Source organism: Zophobas morio, unplaced genomic scaffold, assembly GCF_036711695.1.
Source record: "Zophobas morio isolate AGI-343-1 ecotype UQ-CSIRO unplaced genomic scaffold, CSIRO_AGI_Zmor_V1 ptg000023l, whole genome shotgun sequence".
Lineage (NCBI taxonomy): Eukaryota > Metazoa > Arthropoda > Insecta > Coleoptera > Tenebrionidae > Zophobas > Zophobas morio.
This window is the reverse complement of record NW_026972128.1, coordinates 10,974,157-11,000,755: the sequence shown is the minus strand read 5'-3', so window position 1 is coordinate 11,000,755 and position 26,599 is coordinate 10,974,157. Positions and strand designations below refer to the sequence as shown.

The 26,599-nt window shown below is 32.4% G+C and overlaps 1 protein-coding gene across 2 annotated transcripts in view; it reads left to right on the top strand.

Moving 5' to 3' along the window:
- The window catches only part of LOC135134691 (protein madd-4), a 318,408-nt gene that overhangs the window by 193,031 nt on the left and 98,778 nt on the right, over positions 1–26,599 (top strand). The window lies entirely within an intron of this gene.

Below are 26,599 nucleotides of genomic sequence, written 5' to 3'. Positions count from 1 at the left end.
CCTCTGAAATACAATAAAACAAACCCAGCTTTTTCGAAAAATTATAAAATTTGATTATGCAAATTTTATTTTTTTATGAGAACCCGGATAAGTTAAAATTTTTTCCAAAAATTCTAGATGTCTAGGGTGAAAATTCTACACGGATTTACACACCACAAGTGCAGGAATATCTAATTTTATAAAATTTAAAAAATTTTGTATTATAAATTTTGGAGATGACGTCATCCCATTGGTGGTGGAGATGATTTGCCAAGATTTAGTTATCGTTTAATCATCTACATGATATTTCTAATATACATATAAAATATGGCAAATCCAGTAGTTTCGAAGAACGCTTGTCTAATAAAAAATCGATACAGACTCCAGACAGACAGATAGACAGATACACAGACAGACAGACCGACATACGGAAACGGGAGACGTGTTTCAAATTGTCGCTTTGATCGAGAATGGTCGTAGTCAACGCTATGCAGGGTGGCCGTTTTTTTTTGCCGGTCAGTGTAAAAACACGAAAGTATGCACATTTTAGTGGAATCTGGGCTTTTTTTTCGAAATATGTGGAGAATAGAACAAATAGCAAAATATGCCAAATATGCATTTTGCATAGAATCGGTAAAGTCCGGAAAAGTAGTAATACTCTTATTAAAGTAACAGTATTACTAAGTTAATTTTAGTGACAATTATTATTATTTTCATTTTAATTGTAAATTTAAAATTAGTACAAAAAGCAACACAAAAAAGGTTGTTGACAGCTGACACAACATTAATGAGATATCTAGAAACTGCAGTTAACGTTACTTATTGGTTACATAACTGGGGCAATCTATTGTGACGTTATAAGGTTTTTCTGCCAACTATATCCCTGGAATATAGTAATGAGAAATCTAATAAATGCAGTTAACATTACGTCCTTGTTACATAATCGGAGTACTACAGTGTGATGTTAAAAGGCTTATATGTGAGCTATATCGGTGCAACATAATCATGAGATATCTAGTAAATGTAGTCAGTATTACGTATTGGTTACATAACCAGAGTACTCTATCGTGATGTTACAACGGTTATCTGCCAGCTATATCGTTAAGACATAATCATGCGATGTACTTATTGGTCCTTTGTGAGTATGTACCTGTCACGTTAATATCACAGATGTGTTTACTGGGCCGCCTGCTTTAAATATATTTTACATTGTCCATACTTCGGAGCACAATTCTAGACGCAGAGGCTGCGGGGGTGTTACTAATCCCCCTACTTTTTGCTTTATAAAGGTTATCACAAAAACGAAAATCGCAAAATTAAATTTTTGTGATCTGGAAAGAAGTAGGATTTATCGGATTATACTTCAAAGGCGAGGTAAGTTCTGTCGGAATAACATTCGACCAATTTTTAGCTTTGCAACACAACGTATTTCTTATGATAACACCGTACTTTGACTAAAGTAAAAAAATTGCACCCTTAACGTCTTACGATAATGAAATTGTATTCAAAATTAAAGAATCCTGTCTTAAGCAGCGAATAACAAGAGATCTGGCAAAGAGCCAGAACTTACGGATTATTCTCAATTTTACTTTCATGCCACTGCAGTAACTTTTTACAAAATGGTGATTTGCTTTAATTAACTGTTTGCATAAAATTTGTCACAAATATGAAGACTTCTGGTTTATGAACAAAATGTTATGTTGGTTTCTTCTGTCTTCAGCTGGAGTAGATGGATTGATTTGGAATTTATTTGTGATGTATAAATACGTTCTCTTAATTCACGAAGGCTACACCAGCAATTTCGGTTTTTGTAAGTAAATTAGTTACATTTCACTGATTTAAATAAATTTAAATTTTTTAACAGTGAGTGATTACATGACTGTTGAAAATTAATTTAAACCCTTTTGGGGTTAGAGAGAAACTTGAACTGCGTTATATCTTCCAAAACAGTATAATTTAATTAGATTTTCCTCGCGTTATTTTTGAAGCTAAAGAGGGTATATTTTAACGAAAGGAGTTTGTTTTACTGAAAAATGAAGTCAACTCTTACATAATTAAATATCATTAAATGGTACACAAATTCTAATAAAAACTTTAATACAGATCAAGTCCTAGTTCGATTCAGACTTTAGTGCATCCATTTATCTACCACACTTCATCTTAAGCACCGCTTCACGTTCAAATTAAAGACCAGCAGTTGCAAGAAGACGTTATTTTTTTAAAATATTTTGTCATTGCGCGGAATGGATGTGTTTTGAAACGGTGTAAGTTTTTACTTCTGGAAACGACCCAAACGTAGAGACCCTACATCATTTAGCAGAATGTATAGCATCAAGGCAGTGTTTGTTTAAGATTAGCAAAAACCGATCGTTTTAGTGCTTTACATTATGCGTTGCAGTAAAACACACTTTATACTAGATTTTTACCCTTACACAAAAACTTCACCCGTACTGTATCACTTAAACAAGCGACTAACAAAACTCTCAGCCATTTATCAAAGTAAAGCTGGTAAACTGTAGAGATTTTACGAAATCTGTTTTATCTGCTGTTTATGACTCTCACAACTTATGTTCCGTTTTATGCACTTTTTGCGTCGGAACAGTGCAAATCGAATTTGCGAGCACAGACGATAATGGTGAAAGTTTTCTTTATTTATTGAACGGAAAGCTTTGATTTATGAAAATTAAAATGACACCTTTTTAGTTAAATGTGTATTCGAAAATAGCACGTAATCGGCAGGAACGCTTAAACGCGGTCAATCGCAGGAAATGAACACATCGCTGCTTCCGCTTAGAAATATTCGACACAAGGCGGTTTATAGATTTTGAATTACTTATATTGAACAGGTTGGTTACGATTTTCTGAAGAAAATTACTGCATTTGATTTAGGATGTTTCGTGCTGTGAAAACCCTGGAAACCTACGGGTTGGTATTACTGCTTTTCACAAAGCACACCTGAGTTACAACGCAGCTTCCGCCTGGTTGTTGTATCGAGTTCCGTCACTGAATTTATGAAGTTTGCATGTAAATATTTTAGGGGGAGGAAATGCCAATTTAATTTTTTCGGATCCATATCCGGTTTCGATATTCAGGTATCCGTTTTTTATGAAATTCAGTTTAAATGTTGTGGTGTTGACAGATAGCTAGTTTTAGAATACCATTACTACTTTTACTGAGATAAAGCGAAATTTGGATTTAGGTAACATTTTCTTGAACACTGTTGCAAATTTTGTAAACTGAATTGCAGTGTGCGGAAAGATAGAATGAATACATAACAAGAATATATTCCGGTATGGAAATTTCAAGATAACTAACAAGATAGCTAACCCTTGGGAAGGAAAGAATAAGCGATGAAACAGACCTCAAGTCTATTAAGGTGATATAGGGTCAAACAGTTGACTTGAAGCCGGAAATCTAATTTCAATAGAAAATAAAGGGTGTTTTTAAGGGATACCACTGTCCGAATTTACTGTCATTTTTACTTAAGACATTTAATTAAAAAAAAATTATGTTGCATTGAATTTTTGTTGTTTGCTGATAAAACATAGGAGTATTAAATTTTGTCATCTGATATTTTATAAACTGTCTGTAAAAATATTGAAGAATGTTATGAATAACCAAAATTATAGCAATGATATGTTACAAATTGTGGACAAAGTTACAATATACATAATTCACTCTACTGCTTACACGTGTTGAGTTTCTATGTAAATCACTAATAAATTTTAATACTCAAGCGCTAGACTTCGATTTAAATCTTGCAGATTTAAAGTTATCACATTTTTTATTAAAATGCGCGCTTTATTGCCTGCTTAAGAATTAAAAGATGATCTATAATAGGCATTTATTATCATCACCATAATTATTGTGAACTATACACCGCAATCTCCATTCAAAGTTATTAAATTATTTAGATTCGACGCAATCCTATATAACACATACTTCCATTTCATAGCCAAACAGTTTAATTGAAAACCTGATTGTAATCCTTCGCGATAATAATAATCTGATACCACGCAGAGCTTTTGGCTCGGAAATTACAAATGAAATATTCCATTGTTACCTTTGAAACATTGTTTCCCTTTTTTACAAAAACTGGATTATCAACACATGTAAATGCCACAAATATCTGTTATAAACATTAAAAAAGATAATAAATTCTCGTCTATTACACATAGTGATAATTCAGATTTAATGTGAAATAATCATAACTTGTTTCTTAGGAAGCAATGCGTTTCATATTTTTTCATTTTCTTATTATTATTATTAAAAACTAGTTGTGGCTAGTAATTTTAATTAATTTTTCTTTTTGGAAACTTATTCGGTTCGGAATTATTATTATTTTTTTAATCCTAAAAATTTGCCATATTTTAAAATGCAAAAACGGTAGAAGTTATTGAAAATATGTGTGGAAAAATAACTTCAAGAGAACAAATGCTTTTCTGTAATTGTCGAAAATGGTGGAATTTTTCATGAACAAAAAAATTGAGTTTTTGGAAAACTTGCCTAAAAATCTACAAAAAAACTGGTATATAGGTATCGTCATATTGATTCGAAAAAAATAATCGTGCTTTTGGTCCTAGAGCAAGGTTTTAGAAATATTCGGTTTGTAATTAAATTTTTTCTTAAAAATTCGTCTTATTTCAATTGGCGATTTGGAAAAATAGTACGAGTTATCGAAGAAATGAGAAAGGAAGTCATTTCTGTATGTCGAAATTAAAAAAAAATGGCTGAAGTTTCGAAAGTGGTCCAAATTAGCCGAGAGAGAATTGAACAATTATTCTTTTGAAAAACTTGTGAGAAAAATTCCCAAAAAATTTTGAGATTTCGACGTGCTGATTTCAAAAATATACCGTGTTTATAGTCCTAGAGGGGATTTTAAAAATATTTGGTATGAAAGTCTTTTTTAATCCGAAAAATTGCAGTATTTTAATGGGTGATTCTGGAAAAATGGTAGGAATTGTTGAAAAAATGAGACCGAAAGTAGCTTCTGTAGACCTAAATCTACAAAAAGGACTTTCGGTAATTTTCGAAGGTGATCGTAACAGGGTTGAAATTTCATAACGAGTGAGTATTGAAAAATTGAAGTTTTTAAGGAGTACGGAAAAATTGAGCGTTTGAAAAATATATAGCGTATTTATTATTCCGAAACAACATTTTAGAAATATTTACTTTGAAACTGCTAAATATTATTACTAAATTAATTCATTGTTATCGTTTCTTATATAAATAAAAAAAAAAATGAATCACCACGGTTTCATTTTTCATACGATACTTCTAATATTAGGATTTTCTCTTTTTGATAGACATAAATTTTAATTTTCGCTGAATTTGTCTGCCTTGAGAAATAAGTATTAGAAATAAAAAAAGATACAGCAATGAGTATGACCGCTTAAGCCACATAATACATAACTCAACTGTTGCTTTATTTTGAAAAAAATCCAAAATATATCAATATTTAGTTTTAGGGACACATACTTAGTTTATTGTCATATCTAAACCTGTCACATTGCCCTCTTGGCCCTCACAGTCCACACCTCAAAAATGTTAAATATTACGGGGATCGAGTGATAAAAATCTAAATACTTTTATAAATGTAAATAAAAGCTAGCCATTATGTTGTTGTTGCAGAAAATAATATTGGTCCGAACCATCAAATATTTCTAACAGATCAAAATCAAAGTCTATCTCAATGAACGAAAGCTTGAAGTTTGGTTTAGACAGCTTTAAACATTGCAGGAGACACAGTTTTTAAAAAGCTTTTATTTAATACTTGTGAAACGAAACAGGACTCGCTTATGATTGTTCTTTGCTCATTCTTCTTCAGTTTAATTATATAGTCATAGCAGATAAAAAAAGCAATTTCCCTGTTAACAAATCCTAGCACGACTCCACTGCAGCGTAAAACAGACTTTGTGTTAGTTTTTAATGTCGACCAGTTATCGTTGTACGAGCTGTTCCTAGAACTTCAAGTGATCCAACAGAAGTTTTCGTTCATTCTCTGACAAAACTTTTTTGTTCAATTTAGCTACAAGTTTTAGGTTTTTATCATAATAACCACAGTAGTTATTAATATTAGTATTATTATTACTTTAGAGTGACCCAATATTGTATAATGTTTACCTGGCTTTGAACAATTAGTAATTATAAGGAATGTTCATTTTATAAAGCGGACACTGAAAAATTGCTACTAATTCGAGTACTTTGGGCTGATTTAATTTTTTTTGTTATAAAAATGTTTAACAATGTTAAATGAAATAATTTTTCCTATTCTCTAATCAATTATATTCAGAAACTATCAAATTTTCTAACTATTGCGCGAATACCGCGAATCACTGTTTGCACAGGTTTGTTTGTGATTTTCTTCATAGCAGGAGGCCACATTTTTTTAAATTCTCCAACTCATGATGTTGTTCGGCCATCTTTTCTTAACACTGATTTCATATTTGCCCATTATCGCTCAAGTGGACGAAGCTCAGGACAATTGGGTGGTTTATCTTCCTTTTTTAAAAACTGTACATTATTGGCATTAAGAAGCTCCTGAGTGGCACCAGCGTAGTGAACTGAAGCCAAATCTGGCCAAATCAATGGAGGGTTATGATGTTTGCAATAAACAGACGATAATCGCGTTTTTATACATTCTTTCCTGTAATCATCGCCCCGAATTGTTCCAATCGTAAAAAAAAACTAAAACTTTTTAGCCCACAAGAACAAATCGGTTGCCACACTAAGACTTTTTTCCTAAACTTTTCAATTTTTTTTGTTTTCATGTCATCGAGGACATCTTCCCCTACGACTGCATTATAAAACTGGGAGCCGGGTAGTGTATTGCAGTCCATTTTAATCTTCGTTTCGTTGTCCATCAAAACACAACGATTTTTGTTTTTGACCAAAATTGTTTATAACTTCCTGCTTTTTTTTTTGAAACTTTGTGCGCTGCTTTTCGCTTCTTTTTGGGATTTTTTGCTTTAATACGTTCTAATGTTATTCCGAGTCTTTATATTTTGTACAGTACCTACGGTAACACCTTGCTTCTTCGCTATTTCCCGCACACACATACATTTCGTTAATTTTAGCAGTTTAATGATGTTTTCCTCAATATTTTCGTTAAGCGGGCCTTTTCTCCGTCTGGATTTGAGCAAATCTTCTAAAGTATTAAACTCCCCAAACTTTTTGATTATTTGGAACACTGCTGATTTTGAACATTTGGTTATTTTAGGCAGTCCCCCCAACGGAAATTTTTCGTAGCATCACTTTTGCAAAGATAATTTTCTTGCCCCAATGGCGATTCGCTTCATTTTAAAAAGAAATAACGTTATTTTGAAAACAAAAATGGCATTTAATAGATACAACTTAAAGCTTTCATATATAAAAACTAAAATAATTTAGATTAAAAATTAGAAAAGTGGCGTTACTTTAAAGGTGTCCGTTTAATAAAATGAACACTCCTTAAAGCTAACGATTCACTAGCTGAAATAAAAACGGATGTTTAAAAAAGTTAAAACCTACAACGAACGACAAAAAAATAAAGATCGTTCAACCGTAATGTAAAATTTAGTTTTAAAACATACCTGCCAGTAAATAAATAATTTTGAAGTTTATGATGACTGAACAAGAAGATATTGTGAGATCTATAAATATATACTGAGGTAGTGAATACATATAGTCCTATTTTCTACCTAACAACTAAGAAACTTTATTAATTTTTCGCTCCTCTTTTCTTGTCTTTTTTGTTTAATTTTTTTGTTTGTTTTTCACGCAGTTTCTCAGCTCTTTTTGTCCAAACAGCTCACAATATCTAAATAACTCATAATTTCTGCAAATACCTTATTATCGACAAACGTTTTGTATGCAGATTAACACTGACCACTAATTTATATTCAGTTCATTCCGGGTCTATGTATGTATGTTTTAACACAAGGTGTAAATTGTCATACCATATACGGCGGTAATAATTTTTAACCTAATGCTATATAATTTAAAGCTGAAGCGATAATTGATTGCACTGTTCTGATGAAGGGAATTCTGTACAGAAACCTAAAGCAATAATTTATTCCAAATATATTGCTTTAACCGTTATTTTTTTATTTAAGCTGTACCTCATGATTTAGCGTATCCCTTGAAGCGTTTCCACATTTACATCACCTGTTTTCCATTCGAAATTTTCCACAAATTACATCTGCAAAATAAAAGAAAATATAAACATGGATGTTAATGCAAAGTTATCTGCGACGATAAAACCCCGAGAAAATTAAATTTCCTCATCGGAAACGAGAACTCGGAAACAACAGCAAAGAAAGATAGCAGTCAGTAAAGGGAAGACGGACGACAAGTCATGATATGGCCCTTTTCTTCTGCCAACTCGTTTTAACGTGCGCGCTTCAGTTACTAACCCGCATAAAATTTTATTGTCGCTGTGAAAAAATTTTTTTCAATAGATTTAATTATTTTTTCGATTTAAAATTGTTGAACGTTCTAATTAAGTTTGAATGCTTTTGTCGTTCTCCTGCAGAGGCGAGATGGTAATTATAGGCCGGCACACTTTTAATTATTACCCTGATAATCCTGTCGTTACCAAAAGTTAAACAGCTGTTTGGGGAACAAAAACAACTCATTCATATTTTAATTGGGTTTTAATTTGTTTTATGTTTTTACAGTGACCCAAAAACACTAATAAATGAATGCATATCGCACTTAAGCTTTAATGTCGTTTATTATATTGTTAAGCTTATCTGCGATTATTTATATCCCTTGATGCCGTTGGAGAATTATTCAGCCCTAATTGTTATAACCAGATTTGTATGAAACACACTGTGATACAGATCTGACATTCAATTACAACATTCATTTTAAATTTCTTGGAAGTTTAATAAAATTATTTTTCGCAAATAATCTTTACAGAGTTAAACTGAAATTTTGTAAATGAAGTAGCAAGTAGTCTGGTTCCTCTTCTTATTATTCTAATCGTTTTAGATACTTTAATGTTACATGTGCAGTGTGGGCTGCAGCTCCATCCTGTTGAAAGAAGATACTCGTTAGTTTATCATCCTGCTGTTGCTGTATAAATATAAATACATCTAAAATTGGTTCCCTATATCGAGTAGTATTTAGAGTCTCATGGAACAAAACTGGACCAATTAAATGTCTGCGAGGAACTGCGAGCCATACTCCTATTTTAATTGGATGTAAAAGGGTTTCCACAGAATGATGTAGATATTCAGCACTCCATATTAAAAGTTTTGTGAACTCACAATTATCTGAAATTTGTTTATTTTAAGCTTGTAATTCCTAACTGTAGTAATAAACTCCATTGTGGATGTTCTCGTTTCGAAACAAACGTTTTTATTTACGACTTCGACGGAAAATGCATAAACTGAAAATAAAATAAGTGGTAATAACACATATTTTCGCATAAGAATAGTTAGCGCATTCATAATCCCAAACCCACTCAATGAACGAGAGTTTATGCACACTCAGTATATGCTATATCCTAATTAAAATGTGGCTAATCATCCCCACCAATAATTTGATGGCATCCCTTCGAAATGTTTTTTAGTAAACGGCATTTCAATTTTATAAAATAACGTACTCCTATACTTGTGGTTTATAAATCCGCCCTTTTTTTTTGTTCCGTAATTGTCTACCCCTTTTACTCATCTCAACTCAGGGAGATGTTAGGAAGAATTGCTGGTTATATTTAGGGCAACAAGTGGCGCCAATATACATATTTTTTCCATGTAAATAATTTTAAAATTATTTTAGTATTAAAATCTTCTTTCTTCTTTACTAAAAATCGCATATTTTTTCAAATTTTGCTTGCAGGTAAATGTTACGAGTTCGTTTCAAAGCCCTGCTCAGATGCAGCACCAACCTGTCGACACACATTTTTATGTTTAATAAAGAGAAGTCAGGATAACAATACATAAATATAAAATGTCAAATTTACATTTTTTCTGCCTATTCTGTGGAGCAACTTTGCGCCCCCTGAACATATTATGCAGTTTGAAAATTGATTTTGAAATTAATAGTGGTGAAGCTCCCGCAGCGCGGCGAATTTAAATGTGGCCGCATATTTGTGAGGCGCCAGAAGATAAATCAGCTTTATTAGTGGTACGAATCCACACAACCTGTTAAGGCATCTTGTCCCGTCATAACTAATGATTTGTCTGAGAATGTGTGTCCAGCCGAAAGTGTAGGTGTACACTATTAACATCTACATATTTTTGTAGTAAAGATGAAGACATCCAAAACGTTATTAGCGTTGATGATGTACGAAATACGCCGCAGCCTCATTGTATTGTGTATCAATGTTTTATAAATCAGATGAGTCCAGAGTGAATAATGCTACAATCACTCAGAAAGCACCAGCTGAGTTAAAAATAATAAATTACAAGGAAGAGTTCTTTTATGCTTTCGAAGCACGGGTGGGTAGGTCAGGTTTAGGGACGACCGATTTCTTAATCTAGATAGGTACTAAATGTTTACTTATTTATACCGAGTATCTACCCACGCTTTCAGACTGATATTTGTACAGTTCGCTCTTTCTTTTTTCTACTGTGTGTGATGGAGTTAGGCAAAGTTTCGTTGCAACGGGTCGACTTCCGACTCTTGCACTTTGCAAATGACACATTTTGTAGCTATAAAATTTATGTTGGCTGGAGAATCGAAGTTTTGTCGTGTTTGTCTAGATCTCAAGCTGTGATTGCGTTTGCGAGATATGAAATGCAATTTTTAAAACACTGCAAATAAAATTCTTCTAAACTTTTACGTGCAGACTTAAAAGGTTCGTCTGTGGCTCTAAAGTCTTGTTTGTTGTGCCTCTTATCAAGAAAATGAGCTGAGATTGTTGAGTTGTAAATCACATGATATTTTTCTGCATAACTAATCTAAAGGAGGAAAAAAAACCAAAAGGAACGTATAATAATTGAACTCCTAAAAGTAATTACCAATGTTAAAGCATTGCCATTTTTATCTTTTTGTTGGTTTACAAATATTTTGTAATACAATTCGAAAAAATTTACAATTATTTTAGTGTAGGCGTTGTTAGATTTTTTTTTGTATCCTTTTTAACAACACACTTAACTCCTTTGATATAATTTTTATTCAACGTGCTTTATAACCAGGTGCATATTTTTCACAAAATGCATGCTTTAATTAAATTTGTTTCCATTTTAATTTAATCTCGCTGTATGAAGGTGAAAAAATAAATTGTGTATCATAAAGAACCAACGTGTTAATTAAAGCCAAGACGCAATTTGGGTTTGCTCTAAGCTATAATGCAACGTTTTACGATGATATTTTTATATAAACAAAACAAGATTAGTCAGTATACAGAGTTCACAACAGATTCATTTCGAAGGAAGTAGAAAGGAGCCGAAAGAAACTTCAGAGAATTAATGGAATACATAAAGTGAAATGAAATATTAAATTAAGGCCAAGTTTCAGAACAATCTTTTATGATGTTAAAATGAGTAATCTGATTTCACTGGCGCACATGCAGAACGTATTACTTCTTCTTTTATTCACGATGCTGGAAATGAACATATTTTTTATGACTTGTGGCAGAACTTCACTGTTTAATTTTTATGTCTGATATTTACAAATTTTGCTCAAAACACTCTCTCTCTCTCTTTCTTTGAATGTAAAAAGACGTTAACGGAGTTTTAAGCAAGTAATAAAAGTTTTCGGTAATAACATTTTCAAAACTTTGGTAATTTCGTAAACCACTCATTATACCGTAAATCAATTTCAGCGTTGACGTTTCGTCTACCAAACGAATTCGTCGTATGAAATTGACGAAAGCTTGAAATGTAATGGTTTTTTAACACATTTCTGAAACAAAGCAGCCGAAAACACCTATTTGGAAAACAACGTAAACAGCAACTCTGGTTTAGCTGATCCCCACGCCATCAAAATATTGACTGTTGGGTTTATTTGTGTTATGCCAGCGGGATATTTTCTTCTATAGTAGTGCCACACGGTGCTTTTATGAAACTCTATACCTTTGATATCGTCGGTTTGTATGCGGAAAAATGTTCGAATTGGTGCGCAGATAGTTTAATTAAAGGGAAAAATCGGTGACTGTACAGCTTGAATTGTCGATGGATTACTTTGTACTATTTCAGTAAATCCGGTAAAAATCGACAACTACTGAAACAATGTCGTTCTTTCTGATTCCGAGACATTAAAACTGATAAGAACCTATAAAATAAAGTAGAGAATGTGGGCTGCGGTAGGTATTACACTACGTTATTCACATTACATGCATGAAAACAGAGTTCTACATGTGTTTTGTTTCCGAATTTTATTATTACTTACAGTTGTACGCTCCTACGCTCACAGCATCCAGGCCCGCAGGGAAGGCCCTCCTGCAAGGCCTAAGCAGGGATGACGTGTGTGGTGGTATTATGTTAGTTGATAAACTGAACTAAAGGAATGATCACTTTAATGAGATGGAATAAGAAATATCTCGAATTAACGTTCACAAACAATCCGAAACCGCTTAATTATGTTGTAGCTTAAAAAAACATACTTACAGTTAAAATATGTCATGTAGTTTAAGAGAAGATAACTTCATAACATATGTTAAATTTTCCTTTTCAGTTTCAGCTTTAAGTGCAGTGTTAAAATCCCGAACTAACTGTAGTTTGGAATCGACTTTTGTTTAATCTATACCTACCTGCATGTAAACTAAATAGTATTATTTAATCACCTGTCAACAACATTAATTCGATGTCATGCTTTACCTAACAAAGTTGTAACGTACAATCTGTTAATCACACAAAACAAAATAACTCAAAGTAAATACACATAAATTAAAAAAAAAAAAACAGTCTGTGGGTATCAAAGTTGTTTGTCAAATTGTCAAAATATTTCGCCAGTTTTACAACAATCAGTCCAGTATATTCGGAAATTATCACTCTAATAAAATCTCCAACAGACAGACGGAAACGGGAAACATGCTTTTTCATATTCTCGAAACTATGAAACGACGAAAAAATATGAAGTTAACCATTCGTCAAATGAACCCTGTTCCTACTTCCCTAGCTGAGATTCGGGAAGTAAAACACAAAATATAATAAAATAAAGAAAACATTTTTTTTCCTTTCAACATTCGGGTAAAGAATTTAATGTACCTTTATTCTTTGAAGTCCCATCAGTGGGTTTATGTAATTTTTTATAGTGATCTCTCCATTTCTCCACTCTTGCTTTCTACGACTCCCTTTATTAAGATGTAGGTTTGCTTCTTGGTCAATAATGTTCAGTTGGTAGACACGAGGTTTGTTGTCTTAACTGCTTTTTGATTTTGTTCAAAAGAAAAAGATCGTTGTAAGATGGTCATTTACGCTGTATAATATTTGTTTGTAATTAGTGTAAAATTGTAGAAAAGACAACCTTCGAAGTACGAAAATTAAAAAAAAAAATTTTTATGAATTTAGTAAAAACACTCGACTGCTAATTTTTCATCGCTTTTAGCACTTTAAGAGACTTGCATTTAAATGAAAAGCTTGTTTAGTAACAACCCACACTTCATTCTACTTCGGTATAACTGACTTACAAACTTTGTTATTGGGTAATTTTAATTTAAGCTAAATATAATTTTCGTTTTTCGATCAAGATTTAAAGGATAGAGTGAAACAAATTTAAAGTTCGAGTAATAAATAACATGCGCCGAAAAATCTTCATTTACGTGAAAGCAAACATTTTTTATTTTTCATCATGTTGGCCGCAAAGAATAATTAAAAAACAAAAATGTTTTTCGTCACTAAATTTAAACACATTGTTTCTTATATCACATTTAGGAGAGAGAAATACGATTACAAGATTATTCATGGTCTAGTTCGCGTCACTCGCGGCAAACACGGTCATAATTTTTAATATCCTTTTCTTTTCTGGCAACTATCAACATATTTTTATAAACTCTCCAGGACACAAACTAACGTATAACGAACGTATAAATCACACTTTCATCAAACTATTAAAAATAAGAGTTCTATAAATAACACATTTCCGAATATACTCGTAGATCACTCTTGTGTTCTGGCAGTCCATCTCGGATACCAAATACCGTTCCCTTGATGAATGGTTGCAAACATATGTCATACGTTGAAAAATAACGCTGTCCTCAACAATATAGAAACTGTACTGGTCGATAACGTGCAGCGATATTTCTTCATGATAAGTGCCAATATACCAAGTGGTGTTCTGATGGGTAGTCCATTTAAAATTTATGTGAGCTAGTTTAATTTATTTTGTACTACTTTCTCGAAGTTCAAATTGATACCACAATTGACTCCTTCTAAACAATTTCGAACAAAATGTAAAAACATGTTTGAATGTATTTGCACTTACCTCAAAAGCACACAAAAAATTAAAAAAAAGCAATTGTATAAAATGAATGAAGCTATTTTGAAAAAAAAGAATAGGCCAAACAGAAATTTGTTCTGATTGTATTTTACTGTTGTGATAAAAAGAATGTTACAAATACAGTCCTCTTTTATTTGTTGTCAATTATTCAGTAAACGATTGATGGTATCACAGAATTCGTAGAAACGTTTTGGACGTTTAAGAGGGCGGCCTCCACAAATCTAAGAGATTTATCAACGCCAGCTTTTAGATAAGATTAGTTTTAAGCAGCCATGCTCTTTTATCGTTTCTAACTAATCCACTTTGAATTTTATCTATTTTTGAGGTCCTTATTCGGGATGTACCATTGAACATTGGTCGCTTTACCATAAGCTTGTGTGTTCAAGGGCATGTTGTCAGTGTTTTATTATTTGTTTTTTTTTTTATTGAAGTTAGATACTAGATTTATTTCGGTTTATTAAGACGTAATTTTCTATTTGTTCATAATAAAAAGAAAGAAGTAGGCATTTATGCGAACCGTGGTGAATATAATGTTGCATATATGCCGGAGCAAAATACATTGTTAATTTTCTAATAATAATAATGTTTCGGAGATCTAGGACTTGTTTTCTTCCGTACAACCCCAAATAATATTCATGGTTTTTTGTTTAAGGCAATGTAAAAATATTTTATTATTACTTGGTAGATGTTGGAATGAATTGTAAATTTATTGATTGACAAAATGTAAGATCTTAAACATGTTTTCCATTACGTAGCGTGTCCTAAAAAATTGAATTGGATGGATTCTTAGCTGCCACATTAAAGAAAACATTAAGCTGCTCCGAATTTTTTATGTTATTTCAAGCCCCCAAATAAACATCATAAAATGTGAAGTGAATTTGGATAATTTAATTTATTGCTTATTCATTATTCCAGCTTCAGCTGGCAGCATATAAAATCCATTAGTAATGCATTTTATATCAGGGATTTCGCGGCTCTGATGTCAGTCGTTAAAAGCGCATAAATATAGCGCTGGTTCTAGCAATGCTTTTTTTTATTCTGTTAAAGTCTTTCTTGTAGAAAATACTTTACTTGTTACCTATTCAAAATTTTCAGTGACTTTTTGTTATTAAACATTTAGAAACTGATCTCTCACAAATCGGTGGTTAATAATTTCAAATTAGTTTTGAAAAATATAGATAATCAGTAAGCCTACTAGTTTGTCGCTGGTGATTTCCAAATCTTCAGTAATTAAAATTTACACGTACAGGCAGCAAGAAAATACCTTCTGAAAAAATATACTCAGTAGTGTTTTCTTATATTATTAATATTATTATTAAAAACCTAGGACAACATTTTGAATAGATTCTGAAACACAATATAAAAAACATAAAACGTAACTTGAGAAAAGTACAAAAATTCAGGAAAAGCTGGCATTTACTCCAAATGAGAAAGACTTCTAAAGTGTTGAAATTATTTTGACAAATTTCGACTTTATTTTATATATTTTTCCCGTATTTTCTTTAATTTTTTTTTCTACATAAGTTTTAAGCAGTTCAAGAAGAGTTACACGACTGGGATTATATATACTTTTATTATCTTATTTTCAAATGTTGTAAAATTTATATTTAGAAAATATGTATGTCGCAATGCCTATAGAAAACTTCTGAAATGTATCGCCTACAAAAAAAAAAAATGTTTACAAATAGTGTCTATTATATACATCACGGATACGTTATATAAGTAGATATCTATTAATAATGGCTGCCAATATCATTGAACCTTGTTTTCAAAATCAATAGAACTTAAAAAAAAAGTGTAAAATAATAGACCTGTACAGTAGTGTGACTTATCACGACATTTACTTATTATACTAAACTACCCCTCATACCGTTGAATCAAAGAAAGGTCTCCATATAAATGTTATCATTGGCCTTTACTGTATACCAGAATGATAACGAAGCAAATGTCACTGACGATGACATCGACCATTGTCCAATTGTAATATTAATATTGATCTGATCGTCATAAACATATATTTAGAATATTGTGAGAAAGATCATTATCTTTAGGGTGACGTACATGTATAGTATCTTCATTAATGGTCTTTTTTGGTTAAAACATACATTGGTATTGACTGACGTATTTCTAAGCAATTGTATTTTAAAAAGAACATCATTCAAAATAAATCTAATTGTACAAATGAAGCGTGAATCTTAACCTACTCATAAATTCACTTTAAAAACAAAAACACCATTGCGCCAGTGTGTCCTTTGAACTTAGAGAAGAGTTCGTTTGCTTTTGTCGATTTTTGTTCGCTTTGTTTTCGTGACGCTTCTAGTGTGACTCACATTTATGTTGTGATTTAGATCTGCACTCCTTGTTTCCTAGATGAAGAAATTTGGCACGGAAGCTCTAGTTAGGTAGCTAAATTAGCATGACAGGATATTAGTAGTAGTAGGGACATTTAATAAATTCTGAACACCTTAACCCACTGTTTTTTAGCAGTAGCTCTTGCAAGATTCATTGCTCTAAGAAGCAACATCATTCAGTATTATGATAGCGGATATTTATGTTACAAGTTGCGTTATTATTTGATGCGTTTTTGTACGAATGGTAACATCGTAAGGTGTGTGTGAGTGAGTGGTGTTATACCTTTAAAGGCAGGAATCGTATATCATTTTCGTGTTGCCTTTTGGAAAATAATATCTTTGTGTCAGATAAAGTAGCTAATATTTGTAATAAATGTTCTGTTCTTCTTTGACTAAACGCAAGACATCACTTAATTAATAACAACTGCATGTTTAAAATTCCAACAGCTAATTTAGGTAATACAAATCAAAAAGCAACCAACTCTTAAATGACCCACCATTTACAACACTTTGTATTTTCCGAGGGCTGTCTAAATTCCATAAACTTTTATTCTGCCTCGCTTTATTTGCTACCTACAAATTCTTAAATTGTCGTAAAAATGCGACGAAATTGTCCTAACAGAAAAATGTAACGACATTTCAATTTAAAGTCCATGAATTGTCAACAATTACGAGCCAATTCCGGTTAGCTGTAACGAGGCGCCATTCCGGCTAGTCCTCCGACCCGGAGTTCTCGTCCTTGGCAAGACATCCAAGCCGATTTGGAGCTTTGCCTGCTCTATCCGCTCCCACTCTTCACCCTCGTTAACCAACACACTCAACCCAATTCCGCTCGTTCTCTTATTGTATTGCCTATTTTTGAAACTTTCCGGAGAGTAATTTATCTCTGCCATAAATTGTTTCGCATGTATCATCTATTTTTTCGGTTTTGTTACACACCGCTAAATTTCTACGCATGGTAATTACTTGGACAATTCAAAATATTATTTGCATATTTTTTGGTTAGTTTCGTTAGTAGATATATGTTACTGTAAAGTTAAACTTTTATAATTATACCTGAAAGTCTCAAATTTTCTACACGAGCGTGTTTATGCATAAAGCACATGATTTTAGTAGACAAAATAACATATTTCAGAACAAAAGTTATTAGCATTTTGTGTTATAATAGTTACTCATGTTACATTGAGATAAAGCATAATTCCCAACGAGTGTATGTGTAGTTTGCTCACAACGAGGTGCTAGCCGAGTTGGGTAATTACATGTGAGTTATAACAACGCTTTAGTTCACGTGAAATATACAAAACTGTTTCTGTTTTATTAGGGGCTTCACAGTTTGTTTACTTTCACTTAAAACAAATGAAAAAGGCTTTAGTTGGCTTGGAAATTTTAAATCCTTGGATCACAGTATTTTGTTATAATATTAACACCGTACATATCAAAAATAATGTGTCACATTTCTTTTTTTCCTTAAAGAAATTTATATTTTCATTGCTTTTTAAGCTTTTTATATTGGAGAACAAAAGAATTTCGTTGTATATTTAAATGATCACAATTTGTATTATTCCTTAATATCATGATTAATAACAGAAACACATTCTTTGCTTAAATTTGAAAATTAAACATCTTCTATAAAAATTACTTAAATATTTTATCAAATCACAAAATAAAAATTGTGTTCGCTAAAAAAATTTGTACAGTGGACTTAAAGAAGCTTGGAATCATTTGTACGGTGCGGTAATCGGTTTTCCAGTTTCCGATCTTCATATTTGTACGATACCGAAAATATATTACTCTTATATTGTTAGAGAAATGGCGCAATACGTTGTTCCGATAAGAAATATTTTTTCGCGTCATAATAGCGTTAATATCCGGCTCATTTAAATAAAAGAAAGAAAAATGCTGCTGTCTGCCTCCGTTAAGGGAAGCTTGAATGTTTCATTTATTAACTTACACAGCTAAATCATTTTGTATATTTGTATTTAAATTAGGAACAGAAGAGGATGGTCCCTGGGGAAATAAATATTTTCTGTCAGTGGCGTGCCCGTAATTCATTTTGTATAATAATAAAGCGGACCGGGATAAACATGGGTTTTCTTTGGAAATTCAGGTAAAGTTTGTTTTTATAAAATTTTAATGGTTTAATCTTATTGTTTGCGTTAGCGGATTTTTAGCAGACGGGAATTCTCTTTAAGTGGAATTATTTAGCGCGTTTTAATAACCTTCATCATAGTTACTACAACACTAAATTATTGTCATGTAGCCACGTAATAGAGTATAAAAAATTAAAATACGAAAAAGAGAACTTTTAAATGAAGCGCAAGTCGAGTTAAGAAATTGTACAACAGATTTAGCGGTTATTAAATTGGCATTGTTAAAATTTAAAACTTAATAATAGAGCAAGTGTCGCTTTCATTACCAACATCTTTAATTACTTAATTGGTCTTGGCATTGATTTGTTCTAAATCAATAGTCATAGATATTTTTTCTTTTTTTCTATTTTAAACATACTATAATTTTCTTGATATGTTTCATTGGTAGTGTCAACTTCTTTATTATGGGTGGTGAGCGTGACAGGCAGGAGTTTTTAATAGATGTCTTCCCACATATTTACCGCTTGATAAGTTTGTGAGAAAAATAGTAAACTTTCACTGAACTACCGATAGATGTAGACATCTATCTAGAGCTCAGTCTTATTATTGCCTCTGATTAAATATTTGTTCTCGATTATAGTTCGTAATATACTAATATATAATTTATATATGCATGTTAATAACAGAGCAACCGTCACCAGTATTATTGTGTCTCCATTGTCTAGGTTTAGTATTATAATATTGATCTGTTTGATATGTGATCTCATCATGAAACTGTTTTGATCTATACGTTGTTCTTTATTTAACTTAAATCCGAACAAAGCCCGCAAACTTTTTCGTTATGCAGGATTTATTAACATAATTATTGTTTTACCATTACATGAACAGAATTTCTTTCAGTGTCTAAATGAAAAAAAATTGGTCGAAGATTATTTCAGGAAAATAAAGTCAGTCGTTCTTGATTCTTGATTTAATCAGTAAAATAACTGAGCTGAAACGCATTTTATAAGCACTCGTACTTTAAGACAAATAGCGATAACGCTTGTCGAGCCGTACACGTGAGAGTGAAACAGAAACTAAACCACATTTTTTGCATTTTTTTTTTTGATTTTCGATGTTGTAAATCACATTTGGTTAATTATAAATTGTCTAAGTCTAGAAAGCAAAAAGTTTTTTAGGGGAGGTTCAGTCTCCTCTGGCCTCCCCCTATCTGCGTCCCTGTCTAAGGGTTATGAAACGTCGACAAAATATGAAAGTACCAAATCACCCAATGGACTTCTGATTACTATACTTCCTTAACTTACGCTAGTAAAAATGACCTCCCCGCAGTAATAACAACTTGAATTGGTTATGTTTATACATCGAAAGAATGTCACGTAGAAATTAGTTTGATTTGAATAAGTGTCGTCTCAAAACAGAGGATTAAAATTACTAATTAAGCCACCATCGGACAAAATGCTGAATATTATTATTATTATTCTTATTTAATAATTATTAAATAAAGACGTGCGTATTCTCACATTTTCGAAACTTAATTTGATCAATAAAAATTGGTCCAAGAGCAAAACTTCCCTCGCTCTTGAAGTACAGTCCAACAAATTCCGCTTCTTTGAAAAATTATAAAAAAAATTTGTCTTTTGATAACCTTTATATATTAAATAAAAACCAATGGTGCAAATGACACCTCGAACCACCTACGCCGCGGGGGCGCAAATTCCGAGGAAGTGCCGTCCACAGACATACGGACAATACGAAACATATTCAAAAGCAAATAACCAACGAAAAATAGTATATTATTATCAGTGTACATGCTTAACTTCGATTGTTTATGTTTATACATCGAAAGAATGTCACGTAGAAATTAGTTTCATTTGAATGAGTTTGTCTTTTCAAAACAGGACTAAAATTATTAATTAAACCACAATCGAACCAAATGTTCTGAATATTATAATTCTTATTTTATCATTATTACATAAAGAGGTGTGTATTCTTCACATTTTCGAGAAAATGGAATGACTCGTTCTTAATTTGACCAAAAAAAAAAATTGTAATAACGTCATCAACATGGATATTATTAGTCACTGCACAAAAGAAAAGTAGTCACAGCGTATTACCAATAAACGAATTCATACACTACAAGTACAGGAGTATATTTTTATATAACAATAAGATCATTTTAAACTACAATTGATTGAAATTACATCATCAAATTGTTGGTGGGGATGATTAGCCAAATTTTGGTTAGCATGTAACTATCTACAGTTGCGGCCCCCCAAAAGTGCACGATTTTTCGTTGTCATGGAATTTTTAAAATTTTTAAATTAATGTAAGTCTGGCTATTACCAGAATAAACAAAATGTCAAATTTGACAAATTTTGGTATTCGAGCGCTCATGCTTTGAAGATACATTTACAATAGAGCAAATTATCGTGTACTTTTGGGGGGGGCGCAACTGTACATGCTATTTCTAACATACATACAAAATTTAACAACAATTGTCCAGCAGTTTCAGAGATTAATAAAAATGGATATAAACACCAGACAGCAGACAGACCGATAGACAGACAAACGGACAGCCAGACAAACGGAAATGGTACTTCAAAGATCACGAAACGTCGAGAAAAAATAAAAGAGCCCATTCGTCCGATGCACTCGATTACTATACTTCCTTAGCTTACGCTCGGGAAGTATTAAAAATTAGGAGAGCGATTAATTTTATTAAATTTATTTTATCTAATAAAAAAGGGGTACAGGGGTTAGATAGGTATATTCTGCTTGAAAAATTTATCATGTTTGCGATACCCTTGAACCGTCTGCAAGATTTTAAAGCATTCGATTTTTCAGTTCCTGATTTAACCTATAAAATAAAATAACTCATTCTTTGATTTTTTTTTCAGTCATCCTGTATAAGTAAGCAATTCTAAAAATATGAAGATATAGCTGGCATATTGTTAAAATTAAAGACTTAATAATGGAACAAGTGTCGTTTTCACTACCAGTATCTTTAATTACTTAATTGGTCTTAACACTGATTTGTTCTAAATCAATAATAAGTAATAATAATAAAAATAATAACCTTTATTTTCTTTTTGGCATAAAAAAATGTATGAGTACGTCAAAAAAAAAAAAGAAAAAAATTAAGTAAAATAAGTCAGAACACTAAAGATAACATCATCAATACAATAAAAATACACAAAAAATTAGTACAAAGAGGACACAAAAGAAAAAATCACCCAGAGTAACAACTGAAATAGCGGGTAACATACAGATTTCGAATAAATCTACTAAGGCATAAACATTGAGATATCAAATACTGTTTTAACAATATTTTGAATGCTTGAACTGCTGCGACATTCCTTTTTAGTCAGGTACCAGATTGTGTGCTCGAGGTCCCATCACCAGACAGCACTCTAACTATACACTCATTATTTTTTGCACATTTTCGATAGGATTTATTCGGTCAAATTTTGAGATGACCTCATCAATTTTTGTGGAAGGGATACACAGATATATTTTGAATAAAAATTTACCATACTTGAATAAACTTTGAAACATCTTCCAGATTTCAAAGCATTCCATTGTGCAGTTCCTGATTTAATCCATACAATAAATCGAGTCATTCATTAATTTTGAAGCCATCCTATATAAGAAATTCTAAAAATATGAAGGCAATGGTAATTCATAAGTATGAAGTTCACATATTTTGCACATTCTCGGTAGGATGTATTAGGCAAAATTTTGTAATGACGTCATCCATGTTTTGGGGGATAAACAGATCTATTTTGAATAAAAATTTACCGTGTTCACGATAACTTTAAAACGTCTGCAAAATTTGAAAAATTGGATTTTACAGATTCTAAATTAAATTCCAAAATGTTGTCATACGATTTTAAATCACGTATTTATTTATAAACTGTAAGAGTTATTTTATACAACTTCAAACCCATTTACCTACGTACAATTTTGAGATGACAACATCACACTGTTGATGGGGATGATTAGACAAAGTTGGGTTAGCGTTTTACCATCTACAAGATATTCATAAAACACATATAAAATTTGACAACAATCGGTTCGGGAGTTTCGGAGATTATCTATCTAACAAAAATTCACACAGAGAGAGACAGACGGACGGACATGGGAGATCTATTTTTTCGGACTCTAGGGTCGCAGCCAGTCGCCCGATGAACTCGATTACAATATTTTATTAGCTTAAGCTCGGCGAGTAAAAATTGAATTTTCGCATTTAAAATTTTCATTTTGTTCAAACTAAGAACAATTTTTTGACGTTTGGCGTTATAATAAATATTTTGTAACAGTTCTTACAAAATTACTTCCTCTTGAGGATCATATCTCGATTGCAAAATACAGATGCTACCAAGTAACAAGTTTTAAATTTATTATTTGCCAGCTGTGTGGCGTAATCTCATCATGTGGAATTCATAAACTGTCAAGAGAAATTATTCATTGAAAAAGCTTTACAAGTGTAATGAAGGGCCAACATAAATCCTGCAATAATTTTGCCACCATTTCTTAAATCATTTGAAAAATTAAATTAATCGTTCTTAGAAGAATGGCTATTATTTTTAACAATTTCAACACGCTACGCAAATCTTGCCATTTTTATTCAAATAAAGGACTTTCCAAAAGCACACTCTCGTTTATTTTCATAAGCCAACGTTGTGCTAATTCAAATAATGATAATTAATTGTACGCAAACTCCACAATTTACTTTAAATTAAATCGTAATCGAATGCAGTAAACCCCAATATATCTAATTTTAAATAACGTGCGATCAGCAAATGTCCCTTTAGTAAGTTAGTAGTTGATTTTAACTGTCTTCCTTATTTCGTGTTATTAGTAACAAGCGATGAGTAATAAGACAGCTGGCTCGTTCGATGTCAGCTTGAGGACATTTTTTGTTGATCGTCCCCTATAATTGTGTTATCTGTTTCCCCGCCAAAACAGCGAAATAAGTCCAAGTGATTTTTAAGGCAAGTCAAGGGTGTGAATCTGGAATGCCTTGAAATATAATAATTAGGTTTGTTCACGTAAAAGTAGGTCTAGATTTTATACATACATTTTTACAGGCCATTTGTTACAAAACACTAAATTGTCTAAAAATAGCGAAAATGATCGTTCGAATATGGTTATAAAACAAGGACACCGTTGCGACGCTTTAGATCGCACTTCTTTCGTTACGTGTTCTCCGACATCTGCTAAAGGGGAAAAAATTGGCGTGGAACGTGAAAATCTGCGTGGTCCTCCGATGGTGTTTCGGCTGGGCGTAAGTAACCTGAAAGATGTATCGAGGGAGCAATGAAGCAGCTTGTCGCTCGCGTAATTCCGTTACACTTTGACTGAATTCCTCAGGGATTCCCTGATCACATTGTGCTCTCTGCTCCACGCTCCACGGTACTCGAATTCATCCCCTCCGGTGAAACCTTAGTGCCTTTTTGGCCTTGCCAGGCGAGATAACACGGATCATTCCTCTCTTCAACACGAAAATCTCCATCGCCACCAAATTCATACCAAGTAGTTGTACATCCAACACAAATTTGATTTTGTAAAATATGGGATTTTGAAAAAATCTCCAAACGATGTTGCCGCTGATTTGATAACGAAAGTGAAAGGTCTTGTCTTGCGAAAATCTTATTTTATCGCAGCATGTGTTATGAGAATAACGGAAATAACGCGACAGGATTCAATCGAGTAGCGAAAACCGAATCTTGTTCTGTGTAATGGTCTTTTATTAGAGTTTATTGAATTGTACTTATGTCGAGTTTGGCCCGCATCGAAGTCGTGAAGGGCGATGTAGCGAGACCGGCAATCGCCCTCAGGGAGTTGCACTAACTTGCTTTCGACCCGACTTCTTACCTTGCTGTTTTATTAACGGCTTCATCCAGTTTTCCGACCCACTTGCGGTTACACCTAATGGCTAATAAGAGGTTTAGCCAAGAACTTTGCTACACTTTTATGACGGATCGGCGATTCTGCGGGCCGTTTCTATAACTAGACTGCGAATTTTTGCCTCCGTTGGCGGCAACGACTTGATGATCAATGGAATATTATTATTGTGAAAATATATAACAACACGATAGATGTAGGTATAGCAAAGGACGAATCCAAGACTTACGACTACACGAAAAATAGCTTTCCACGGTGGAGCTGTGTAACGCTGTAACCTGCCAATCAAATTTTAGTTTCGAAGATCAAGGCAAACACAAAATTCACGAATTCGTTGCAGAAGAAGGGTTTGCTACGTTTGAGCAACATTATGTTTTTATTAGCGAGATAAAGAACCGCTTTGGGATTCGAGCTACTTTACGGTGACTGCGTTTTATTACATCGTTAATTTTTTTGTCGTACAAATAAAATATGTGAAGATATTAAAACTTTACTTTTCCCTGAACCACAACAATTACCGCATACATCTCACGGGCTATTTTTTATGACAGATTTATTTAGCAATGTTTAATGACACTTTGAAATGACGTCATCAATTTTTGGCGAGGATAACAACATTATTTTGTAATATAAAATGTTAGCACTAACAGATACTATGCACCTGGAATTACAAGAAATGTAGATGAATCGTGTCTAAATAAAAGTACTGAACTTTCTGTAGCTTTTCAAATTTTTCTAGATATTTTTCGTGTTTTCCTAAGAAGCAACTTTTATTTATGAAAATTGCTTACTACTGTGACCGGAGACTAAAATGGGTCATGTCATTATTTTTTTTTTATTTTTAGCTACATAAAATTGTGTATGCAAATATATCATTTAATAAAAAAATGCGGAATGTGTTTTCGCAAAGTCAAGTCACTATGATTTCGTTATGAATTACAAAATCCTTTTCACCTGTAACATGGCTGCGATTTTATTACAACCGCCGTCTTGGGACATGTAAACTCGGCACTGTTTACAATCCCTCCCTCTGGAAACTTTTCGTGTTAAAACAAGGATTTATTTTATCGCCACAATTAAAACGCATGAGTTACATTTCAAGACTTTATTTATTTTACTGTTTTTGCGGTTTGATAAAATGTTAAACAGTTAATTTAAAGTAGGTATCTGTAGTATGAAGGGTAGATTGACGAGGCATACGGATAAGGGGCGTAACGCACGAATGGCAATGCTAGTTTTCTGTAGACCAAGGGAGTGTTCAGAACAGATCCAGAGAAATCGTCCTTAATAATCTGGGAGCCATCAGGACCAGTTATTGTAGTTCGCACATTAGGGCCTACCACAACTTCGGCAGCGGCAAAAGCCACAAGGGCGACCAAAACAATCTGAAAATTTTGACAAGAGGTTATTTTTATGCAAGCAGACACATAAGAGTAAAACGGATGATTAGGGTGACATTATTTTTAGTATTTTAGAAGAGTTGGATTTTATAGATGTAATATAACAGTCTTACCATAAATTTCATTGTTGCAAGTTGTTCTAAGTAGCTGTGGCTTGAACTGAATGCTAATTTGGAATCTGAAGCTAGCTTATATACTTACACTGTTTCAGCTTTAATATAGGAAATATTTTTTGTGATAACTCTCATGTGATTTTAGTGATATAGTAATATTTTTTTAATTTTATTACGAAATGAATTTATTTTTATCTGTATTGTTTTTTAAAAGTTTTTTATGTCATTAGTTTATTATTAGGTTGTTAAATCGCTATTATTGCACCTCATCAGTGTCTATAATATGGAGTCTTAATATAATGTTGTTTTAACGCTGTTATCTATTAACATTAAATTATGAATTTACACACAATTTGCATGCCACAAGAAATAACACTTTCCAACAAGGACTA